The sequence below is a fragment of the Spinacia oleracea genome, chromosome 6 (genome assembly GCF_020520425.1).
Source record: "Spinacia oleracea cultivar Varoflay chromosome 6, BTI_SOV_V1, whole genome shotgun sequence".
NCBI lineage: Eukaryota > Viridiplantae > Streptophyta > Magnoliopsida > Caryophyllales > Amaranthaceae > Spinacia > Spinacia oleracea.
The window spans coordinates 71684398-71696573 of record NC_079492.1 but is presented as its reverse complement, the minus strand read 5'-3'; positions in this window follow the sequence as shown (position 1 = coordinate 71696573).

Genomic DNA, 12176 nt, shown 5'->3' with positions numbered 1-12176 from the left:
ACAAGAAATGACCGTCAAGCACGAATGCTTGGGGGCTCGAAAGAAAATATATATTTCAAAAGAGAGTATGCAAAGTTAAAACAATATTCCCAGACTACGCTGTACAAAGTCCCGTGTTTGGATAATCTCAAAAGATAAAACCGGATTACGACCCCAAGACAAAGGTCGCCGTTGATACTTATACATAGTCCCCTAATCAAGGACCCAGGTAGTGGCAAAATTGAGCCGTAAAGACTAGCTCAAAACCACAAAAGAAGATGACCACAAGACAAGGGTCCGTCTAAGCCCCTTGTCAACCCACATTCAGGTTGCAACTAAATCCGAGCATCCCTCGAAAGAATTCGCTCCTGCGAGAATGAATAAGAAAAGAAATTCTCAAAAGAAATCACGATGAACAAAAGAAATAGGAACTTGCCCATCTTCAGCGGGCAAGATCGCGTCACGAACCACGCGAGTTCCAAATTGAAAAAACGAATTCAGGGACGTCCACCCTCAGCGGACAGAGCTCGCCCACCTTCAGCGGGGGGGTCTGCGTCACTAGCCGCGCAGGTCCTTATTTTCAAAAAATCTTCAAAACAAAAAACAGGCTCGCCATCTTCAGCCGGCGGGGTCTACGTCACAAACCGCGTAGGTCCTTATTTTCAAAAAACCACAAACAAATTTCAAAATAGATTCGTCCACTCCTATCGGACAGGGTGTCCACCCTTAACGGACAGGCTCGCCATCTTCAGCCGGCGGGGTCTACGTCACAAACCGCGTAGGTCCTTATTTTCAAAAGAAAACAAACAAACTTCAAAATAGATTCGTCCACTTCTATCGGACGGGGTGTCCACCCTTAGCGGACAGGCTCGCCATCTTTAGCCGGCGGGGTCTGCACCATTGACCGCGCAGGTCCTTAGTCGCTGCAGCGATAACTTTTTTCGGTTTTCCCTTTTTCCAAAAATTAAAGGATCGGTTTTCCCTTTTTCCAAAAATTAAAGGATTGGTTTTCCGTTTTTCCAAAAAAGAACGATGTGCTGGATTTTCCTTCGTTTTACGTCCCATAAAAACAAGGGGGTTTTCTCGTTTAGCTAACCCTGAAAATGAGAATCTTTAAAAACATTTTTACCTCGTGATTGGGCTTGGCCAGGCCCAATTACACTTTATAGCTTTGATTTCGAAAACATCCGTAGCTACTTCCAATGACAAAGTGAGGAAGTTTCTACACATCTTTAGATACTTTCAATGACAAAGTGAAGGAGTTTCTATACAATCCGTTGACAAATCCCAATGACACGTGAGGGATATGTCGACACTTCAAGTGATGGCCCTTAAGTCAAATGTTATCACTCGGGGGCTCGTGAGACCCTCACAAAACAGGTCACATACACCATGGCTTGTGTGACGCACACCGTCCAGTACTTTGACCATCGTCTCGTCCCGAGACTCAGTCAAAGTGGGGGCTAACTATAGACACCTACTTTTGTCCCCATTCCCGAAAGGGAAGGTTCGATGATGAGAACATAAATCTCCACTTGGCAACGCATCTCCTATAACATAACGAATCTCGATCACCCTTTTCATTTCACCTGAACCTGCTATTTATAGAAACCTGTTAAAAATAGTAACTGCCATAATAGGTAGTTGTTAAAAGTGGCAAGTCATAAAAGATAGAAACCTGTCAGAATTAGGTGTTGCACTCCAACATAAATCCTAAAAGAGATAGAATTTGCAAGAGGAATCCTGTTCCTAGTATAATTCGAAAATAAGAGTTACGTATTAATTAAAATCCTAACGAGCCTGGAGTTCGTAACGGGCCCAAACGCATTCCGTCATAAAGTTAATACGCACTAAAAGACTCGGATAAGTCTCAAAGACTCCGTATTCTACGAGTCCAAATCTGACAAGGAAATACGGCCCAGACCCTATTTTCAACGCCTGGTCTTGGCGCCGAAATCTTCGGCGCCCAGCCCTGGGCGCTGAAATTACCTAGGTACGTGTTCTCTCTTAATTCCTCTTGGATTAGTGCTCTAAAATTCTATCTTTCCACGAACTCTTCCCTATAAATACAACCCCAAATTCGACGTGAAGCACAACACACAATTCATATTCTGAGTATTGACTCCAACCCCAAGCCTAAGCCTCACACTGCGAAATTAATCCCGCGTTCTGTCGCAATCGATCCAAAAATTGAACAGAACGTATCCTGTCCCTTGTAGCTGAAGAATTAAGCCCGGAAACTTGAGATTCGTTAAATAAAAGGAGAAATAGCAAAGCCAAAGTGGTTAGTTTTCTGACAACCGTGACGCACCTCTCAAGGGTGCGTCGTAATGTGTCCTTTCGCATGATTTAATCGTTTTCATCACCCTTTTATAAAACTGTTAAACTATTAAATCTGATTGTTCTATCACGACTAATAAAGATAATATCTTGGAAATTGAACTATCATGCTAGGTCCCTTAAATCAATCTAAACAAGTTAATCACGATCGATCTAGTACTATGTGTTGCATATTGTTAATATCAATTCAGATTAGTTTAATAGTTAACACATGTCCCTTCAATTATTTATGCTGAGCTAGTAAGGATATCCTGCCTCTGGAGTTATCGAAGAGCGAGTACTCCTCTCGGTAGTTACAGTCCCCCGAACCCTCAATCTCTACCTTGCGGGTGTACGTTGAGAGATCCCCACACCAGGGATCACAAGGGAACCTATGGCCGTCCTGGTCAAACATAATTGCACTCCTTTTATGTCACGATAACCGGGTTTTGTCAGTTTTTCTCATTGTCGTTAAAAACTGAATGGCGACTTCTATATTACTAGTCAATTGGGTGTAAACTCACAGGAAATCTAATTACACTTGATTTGACAAAAAGAAACGTCATGCCCACGAGGGACGAGGTCACGCATTAGCCTCGTTCTTTTTCGACCCTCTCACTGTCACCTATTTGGAACTCTTCATCTCTACGCTTTAAATCTGCGTAGCTCTTTTGGCGATCTTGCGCGGCTTGGATTTTGGATTGAATAGTCCTAACCTGATTCAAAGTGTCCTCTATCAATTGGGGACCTAATACAACGGTTTAACTAATGTCACTACAGCATAGTGGACTTCTGCATTTTCGTCCATACAGGGCTTCGAATGGTGCAATTCCAATACTGGCATGATAGCTATTGTTGTATGAGAACTCAATTAGATCTAGGCTATCTTCCCATCCACCTTGGAAATCGAAAACAAAAGCTCTTAGCATATCCTCTAAGGTTTGAATAGTTCTATCGGTTTGTCCATCTGTGGCTGGGTGGAACGCTGTACTCATTTTCAATGTTGTACCAAAGTTCCTTTGCACACTTTTCCAGAAATTCGAAAGGAACCTAGAATCTCTATCTGATACGATATCCTTAGGAACTCCATGTAATCTCACTACATGCTTGATGTAGGCTTTGGTAAGTTGTTCCATTTTACAGGTTTCTTACATTGGTATGAACACTGCCGACTTAGTCAACCTATCGACCACTACCCAAATGGTGTCATTTCCACTTTTCGACTTGGGTAAACAAGTGACAAAGTCCATTGAGATACAGTCCCACTTCCAACTCGGAATCTCTAAAGGTTGGACCTTTCCCTGAGGTCTCCTATGCTCAATCTTAACCTTCTGACAAGTCAAACAACTTGCCACGAATTCAGCCACTTCGTTTTTCATCCTTGGCCACCAATAGACCTTCTTCAGATCCTTATACAGCTTGTCACCTCCCGGGTGAACAGAATATGGCGTATTGTGACCTTCTCTCATCAACTTCTCCTTTAGTTCACCACACTTTTGAGGTACGCACCATCGTCCTTTATACCTCAAACTTCCATCTTCGTGGATCTTAAAATCAATCTCCTTCCCTTGCAAAATCTTTTCCTTGATCCGCTCTAACTTAACATCACCAGCCTGATTCTCCCTAATTTCATCAAATACTGACGATTGGATGGTTAAGGCATTCATCATACCCTCAAGACATTCTCCACTCACTATTTCCAGATTCAATCGCTGCATGTCCTTACACAGCTCGTTAGCAACTACTAACGTACGCATTCACACCATGACTTGATTTCCTACTCAAGGCATCTGCAACTACATTGGCTTTTCCCTCATGGTATTGAATATCCAGATCATAGTCCTTGATTAACTCCAACCACCTTCGTTGGCGCATATTTAAGTCCTTCTGTGTGAAAATGTACTTCAAACTCTTATGATCCGTGAATATCCTACATTTCACACCATACAGATAGTTTTCCATATCTTCAATGCAAACACTATGGCGGCTAACTCTAAATCATGGGTAGGATAATTGGATTCATATGGCTTCAAATGCCTCGATGCATAATGTAGGGTTTTTTTTTTTGTGCAATTGTTTCCCGTTCTACAAGAGGGGCAGTTCTTTAGAAAACCATTGTATTTTTGTACCTCGAAGGAGGCACCACCAAACATTGTTTAAAGTCTCGTTTGGGAAGACCGCAAGTGACTCTTTTTTTGGATAAGGCTTTGAATCCTCGAAACGGATGGGTGAGATCCGGGCACGGGAACGAAATGCTTATTTTGCGAGCTTTAGATATATTCAAGTACGTTGGCACAACATTTTCGAAAATATACCCTAGATTAGACTATTTGGGTTTGAATTTAGAGCAAATAGAATCTCTAATTGTATGGTGGTCACTTTGCTTTAAAGATTGATTTAAAGGAACCTAAGGCCGGTTTATCCAAGAAATTATTTTTGTTAAGCGTGATGTAACCTTGTACTTTGTTGTATTTAGCATGTGCGGTGATGAAAGCAATAAAGAAAATAAAGTAACATCAAATTCTAGGCAATGTGGACCTACCCCCTAGAAATGGACTAGGGAGTAGGTCCACATTGCCTAGAAATGGACTAGGCAAGTAAAGATGCGGAATTGAAAGTGCGAAATTGAAATTGCGATATTGAAATTGCGGTATTGAAAGTGCAATATTGAAATTGCGGAATTGAAAGGTGCGATATTGAAGTTGCGGAATTGAAAGGTACGATATTTAAATTGCAATATAGAATGGTGCATAATTGAAACTTGTACTTGGGCATATGAGATTCGAACGCCAAGCGGCTCCTTAAAAATAAGTGCGCCCGACACGAATTCAAAGCCAAAAATCTCAACTTGGGAGAGGTTGCTCAACCCAAATATCCTAGACTTTGCATATTGAACTTGAACTTGAAAACTTGAATATTGAAGTATTGAACTTGAAAGCTTGAATATTGAAGTATTGAACTTGAAAACTTGAACTTTGAACTTGAAATAATTGAAATTAAGAGGCTTGAATCTCAAAGGTCGGGCCTTTTAATGTTGAAAAGGCTAGACCTTTGATATGCTCTCACTTGAAAGGATCCTAGTTTAGGGAAGTAGTCATGAGCAACCCTAAACATGGTGGGATCTTGAAATTTGAAAACTTGAACTTGTATATTGAAATATGGAGTTTTGAATCTCAAAACACTAAATTTTTAAGAGTTAAAAAGGTGTCATCTTTGATTACTCCATACTTGAAGGTGATTCTAGTTCAAAGAGGTGATTGTAAACAACTTTGAACATCCTTGAATCTTGAAAGTTTGCATTTTTGTATTTGGAAAAAGTTTGGATTTTTGAAAAACATGTATGATTGTTGCAAGTGGCATTTTTAATAATAAAAATGCCAACTTGCTAATCATTTTGAAATCAAAACAACATTATTGATTAGAGTGGGATTCGGATTTACCTATTTAGGTTTAGGAAAGAGCTCCCAATTGCTTTAGAATTAGAGATTTTGTATGTGTTTTGAAGGGTTTTTGATTTGTATTTTGAGGCGTAATGTCAATATTACGACGTTGTATTCTCTTTTTTTCTTTTTGATGCTGAAAATGAGGGGTATTTATAGGAGGAATGGGTGCAAGACGCCAGTACACGCCAGCGCAGCACGCCGAGGCAGCGCTGGGCGCTGGTGACGTGGCGTGAATGCCGCCAAAGCAAGGACACGGGCTCCGTCCTTGTTTCGTCTTGTAGTGTTGTACCTTTGTACGAATAGTACTAGGCTTGGCGTTTTGTGTTTGCTTGGAGGTTAAGGCATTATTTTGCGTCTAAAAACAAGCCTTCTCGGGTTTTGAATTCCGGTTTTACGGGACGGGGCCCAACATGCACGATTTTGTGGGTCGGCGCCCGAATTTGACTTGCCTTATATGATTTTGAGTGGAAAAGTCCTAGTAAAACCAATGGGACGGTCTACTAGATGAGATTATACTTGGATTTTGAAATTGGATTTTGAAAGTTGTATTTTGTACCGAGTTCCGGGAGGGGAACGACCTCGGGAATTTAATTTTGGATTTTGAATTTGGAAATGTTCTTAGTAATTGGGATTTCCGCCTGGAGTAACTCCAACCACCTAGTAAGGATAATGGTATCATCATCATCCCAGAGGGGAGACAGAAATTAGGTGTCTACAGAAGCCCCCACTTTGACTGAGTGTTCGGTTAGGAAAGCGCAAGTCAAAGTATTTCGAAAGGGACGGAGAATGATCAAGATGTTCTGCAATCGAGACCACTCTTTGTACGCCGGTACCTGCATAAAACAGGCGTTAGAAAAAAGGATAGAGTCTACCTCGGTGCGGTTGTGACGACTCCGATTTGTGTTTGTACTTTTTCGCCTTCAGTTCAGGACGGAGCTTGGCATTGAAAATTTTGAATCTTGAATTTTTGAATTTGAACACCCGGAGTTGATCCGTTGGGGATGTGCTTTGCTGGGGATAAGAGCTTTTTACTGGCCCTCAAAATTTTGAAATTTCGACTGACTTTCCCGGAGCTTGGGTCCGTTGGGAGTTGAACGCCTGAGTCGTTGTATTTTTTGAACTTTGTATTCTTGAAATATTCATCTGTTAGTACTTGGAGATACAGGTGTATACCCGTTTTTTCGATGGATGGCCTGATGCGACGTTTGATGCTTGGTGCGGAAGACCGTAGCAGCAAAGAACGTGCAATCAACACGGGAGACCGCGTGCGCTGAAGATTCGCGCATGCAACGGGAAGCGCTGGGCGCTGGGCCGGCGTACGGTACGGGGCTGCGCTATATAAGCGCCCCTTGCCGTGCCATTTTGAGGAGCAATCTCTTGCTTTCTTGCTCTCTTTCTCTCTAAAAGGTCAAATTGTCTTCCCTTGGTCTTGTTCTTGCCTTATCCATGTAAGTATTTGATGTTTTGCTTATGAAATAACTCTAGGATTGCATGTAGTTTTGATTTTCTCGTACTTTGAAATGATGCTTGTATGCTTAAGCTTCTTGAATCTTGTAGAAGATTGTTTGATAGCCACTTAAACTTGAACTGTTGGAACTTGTAGTTTTGACTTTTTTTTTGAAAGTTTTCTTGAATGTAGTACCTGGTAGTTGTAGATAGTAGTCTCACTGGTGACCTGGCGGGGTCTTAGGTGGAGAAATAGGTTAGGATGCCTTGATGTTGTTTTGTAGAGTTTTGAAATGCTGGCTTCGGCATGGGCAGCCTAGGCGTTGATGTTGAACTTGTATACCTGCTTCGGCGTGGGTAGCCTAAGCGTTGGTGTTGAACTTGTATACCTGATTAGGCATGGGTAGCCTAGGCGTTGGTGTTGAACTTGTATACCTGCTTCGGCATGGGTAGCCTAGGCGTTGGTGTTGAACTTGTACTTTGAACTAGAGGTCCACTAGGGATTTGTTTTGACTTTGTATAGGCTAGTATAGGATAGCCCCCAGTTTAGAATTTTGACACTTTGTACTTCACTTGATTTAGTATGCCTCGTCACACTCGGAGAAAGCTCGCCGAATCGTCTTTTGTTCGAGCTGCTGAGGAGGATGCTTCGGATGATGAAGCGGCTGCAATAAACGCGCCAGGTGGAGGTATGGTTCCCCGGGAGGCGCCCACTTTTGCTGGTACTGTTTGGAGTCCTTCCGACCTGGTGTTTCGGCCGGAATGGCACTTGTCTCAGCGACCTCGCGTTGGCTTGGTGAGTCTTGTACTGTGTTTTGAGTTTGTATCTTCTACTTATATAGGTTTGGAATTGACTCGTTCACCTGTAGGCCGATGGAAAGCTGTTTCGTACTTTCTGGTCCTTGGTGGAGGTTCAGAAGGCCTTTAAAGCCCTTTGTGTAGATGAGGAGGCCATGGAGATTTAGTCACAGACTGGCCTGGCTGATTTCTGGCGTGCCATGGGAGGCACTTCGAGGAGAACGGGGATCAAGCCCCGGCTCTGGGCTTTGTTGGAGCGGTGGTGGGATACCACCAACACTTTCCACATGTCATGGGGGGAGATCACCATTACCCCCTTTGAGTTTGCTATGATCACGGTGTTAGGTTATGATACATATGAAAAACATAAATCATGCGGAAAACCTTAATGCCAGGAAACATATTATTTACACATAATCAGTTAGCATAATTCAGATGCATACACTTTGTAGCGTGCCCTCCCTAGTTGCGCCCGAACCGAACAAGAACAAGTCTTTAGGACTCCAAGTGTCGTCCCTCCGTAGATAGTCCACAGCACGTCCGGATCCGCCTTAAGATTGACCAACTAGAATCGCCCTTAAGGTACTATAATTTTCGGCTAATATGGGCAAGTAATGTGACTGATTTTTCTGCTAAAAAATCACAGCTTTTATTGTATGAATACTTGTTAAAAAACTCGTGTATAAATTTATGACCCTAGGCATATATTTATAGAACCATGGAAAAGGATTTCGAATCCTGTTAGAATACTAATTAATTAATTTGAATCCTTTCAGAACTATAAATAATGAATTTTATCTTTTAGGATTAGGATTTAATCATAGCACGAATTCCGATAGCTTTAGGATTCGTATAGCATGCACACGAGCACCGCACGCCTGCGCCCATGCCTCGCGGCCCACGCTGAGCGCACAATGCCTTGGCCCAATGCTTGCAGCCCATTAGCTGAGCGCGCGCGCCATGCCTGCTGGGCCTGGCCTTGCGCTGGGCCTGGCGAGGCTTTGGCGTGTGCTGATGCGTGTGGCTTGCTGGGCGACGACCTGGCTTCGTGCTGGGCCTTCGTCTTAGCAAGCCTCGTTCGATTCTTATTCGTACGATACGCTTCCGATTAAATTCCCGATTCCGGAATTCATTTCCGATACGAACAATATTTAACATTTCCGATTCCGGAATTAATTTCCGTTTCGAACAAATATTTAATATTTCCGTTTCCGGAATTATTTTCCGATTCCGATAATATTTCCGATTCTAACAATATTTCCGTTTCCGGCAATATTTCTGATTCCGGCAATATTTCCATTTCCGATATGTACCATGTTTCCTTTTCCGGCAACATCTACGACTTGGATAATATTTATATTTCCAATACGATCCATATTTCCGTTTTTGGCAATAACATCGTTTTCGGAGTATTCATTTACTTGCCTTTGACGATCTCAGCTCCCACTAAAACCAAGATCCGTCGATTCCGAATATCCATAGATGGAGTATTTAATGCCATTAAATACTTGATCCGTTTACGTACAATTTGTGTGACCCTACGGGTTCAGTCAAGAGTAAGCTGTGGATTAATATCATTAATTCCACTTGAACTGAAGCGGCCTCTAGCTAGGCATTCAGCTCACTTGATCTCACTGAATTACTAGACTTGTTAATTAATACTGAACCGCATTTATTAGACTTATCATTAAATGCATACTTGGACCAAGGGCATTATTTCCTTCAGTCTCCCACTTGTCCTTAGGGACAAGTGTGCATTTCCTAATTCCTTTGTCGCTTGATGCTTGCTCTTAAACATAAGGTAAGAGTTTTCATCCTTATTATGTCCAGAGGTGTTTCTCGGTTTCAGAGTTCAACTGATCAAATAAACAGATAATCATAGCCTATGATTCATCTGAGCACGGCCATGCATTTTATAGTTTCTAGCTCTCCGAGTGGCCTTGTACAACTTTCAGCATCTCATCCCGATTTATGGGAGGACAATCCCAATCTTGCGATCTTGAGATTAGACTTCGTTTGATAGGTGATTACCTGAGCGTTGCTTTTATAGCCTCCTTTTACGGTGCGACGGTTGACAACGTCAAAGTAAGCAGTTCTCAAACAAGTAATCTCAAATCACTCAGGTATTGAGGATTAGTGTCTAATAATTTTAATGAAATTTACTTATGACAGATTTTCATCTCTTACAGTAAAGTTTCACAGGTCTGTCTGATACTAGTCTTCCCAAAGTAAGTATCTATGCAAATGATTACGACATTGTCATGTCCACATAGTTCAAGAAACAGAACTACTAGTCATCTTGCATTCTAGTCGTCTAACGTTTTCTATGCGTCCATCGTTATAGAAAACTCCGACCAGGGACTATTTTCAACGTTTGATATTCAAGTTCACTTGATAGACATTTCTTAGTCATAGGACTGGTCCTGGCAGTCTATCTTGAATATATTGTCAAATTGAAGGGACTCATCATTTAATAAACCACAAATTAAATGGAAAAATGAATTCTATTCATTTATTGTGAATGATTAACCAATAATGTTTTACAAAGTATTAAACTCTAAAACTTTAAAAAATTAAACAAGGACATCAAAGCCATTCTCCAATATGCTTGATTCCCATAGCTGCAGTGTGCGAGTTGTGCTTCGCCTGCGGCAGAGGTTTAGTTAACGGATCTGAGATGTTGTCATCAGTTCCAATCTTGCTTATCTCGACTTCTTTTCTTTCAACGAATTATCGTAGAAGGTGAAATCTACGAAGTACATGCTTGACTCTTTGGTGGTGTCTAGGCTCCTTTGCCTGTGCAATAGCTCCGTTATTATCACAATATAGGGCTATTGGTCCTTTAATGGAGGGGACTACACCAAGTTCACCTATGAACTTCCTTAGCCATATAGCTTCCTTTGCTGCTTCATGTGAAGCAATGTACTCCGCTTTAGTTGTAGAATCCGCAATGATGCGTTGCTTAGCACTTTTCCAGCTCACTGCACCTCCGTTGAGGCAGAAGACCAACCCATACTGTGATCTGAAATCATCTTTGTCGGTTTGCAAACTTGTGTCTGTATAGCCTTTAACAATTAATTCATCATCTCCACCATAGACCAGGAAGTCATCTTTGTGCCTTTTCAGGTACTTCAGAATATTCTTGGCAGCAGTCCAATGTGCCTCTCCTGGGTCTGACTGGTATCTTCTCGTAGCACTGAGTGCATACGCAACATCCGAGGGTGTACATATCATAGCATACATTATTGAACCAATCAATGATGCATATGGAATCCCACTCATTCGTCTATGCTCATCAAGTGTTTTTGGGCACTAAGTCTTGCTTAGAGTAATTCCATGAGACACGTAGCCTCGCTTGGAGTCTGCCATCTTGAACCTTTCAAGCACCTTATTGATATAAGTGCTTTGACTAAGTCCAATCATCTTTTTAGATCTATCTCTGTAAATCTTGATGCCCAATATGTACTGTGCTTCTCCTAGATCCTTCATCGAAAAACATTTCCCAAGGCAAATCTTGACAGAGTTCAACATAGGAATGTCATTTCCGATAAGTAATATGTCGTCGACATATAATACAAGAAAAGCAGTTTTGCTCCCACTGACCTTCTTGTATACACAAGATTCGTCTGCGTTCTTGATGAAACCAAAGTCACTGACTGCTTCATCAAAACGTATATTCCAGCTCCTGGATGCCTGCTTCAATCCGTAGATTGATTTCTTAAGCTTGCATACCTTTTTAGCATTCTTTGGATCCTCAAAACCCTCAGGCTATGTCATAAACAGAGTTTCTGTTAAAAAGCCGTTTAAGAAAGCGGTTTTGACATCCATCTGCCATATTTCGTAATCATAATATGCAGCGATTGCTAACATTATCCGAATAGACTTTAGCATTGCAACTGGTGAAAAGGTTTCATCGTAATCCACACCATGGACTTGCCTGTAACCTTTTGCAACCAATCTAGCTTTGAAAACTTCAAGTTTTCCATCCTTGTCTTTTTTTAGTTTGAAAACCCATTTGCTTCCAATGGCTTGGTAGCCATCTGGCAAATCGACCAAATCCCATACTTGGTTTTCAGACATGGAGTCTAATTCAGATTGCATGGCTTCATGCCATTGCTTGGAGCTAGGGCTCGTCATAGCTTGTTTGTAAGTCGCAGGTTCATCACTTTCAAGTAATAGAACGTCATAACT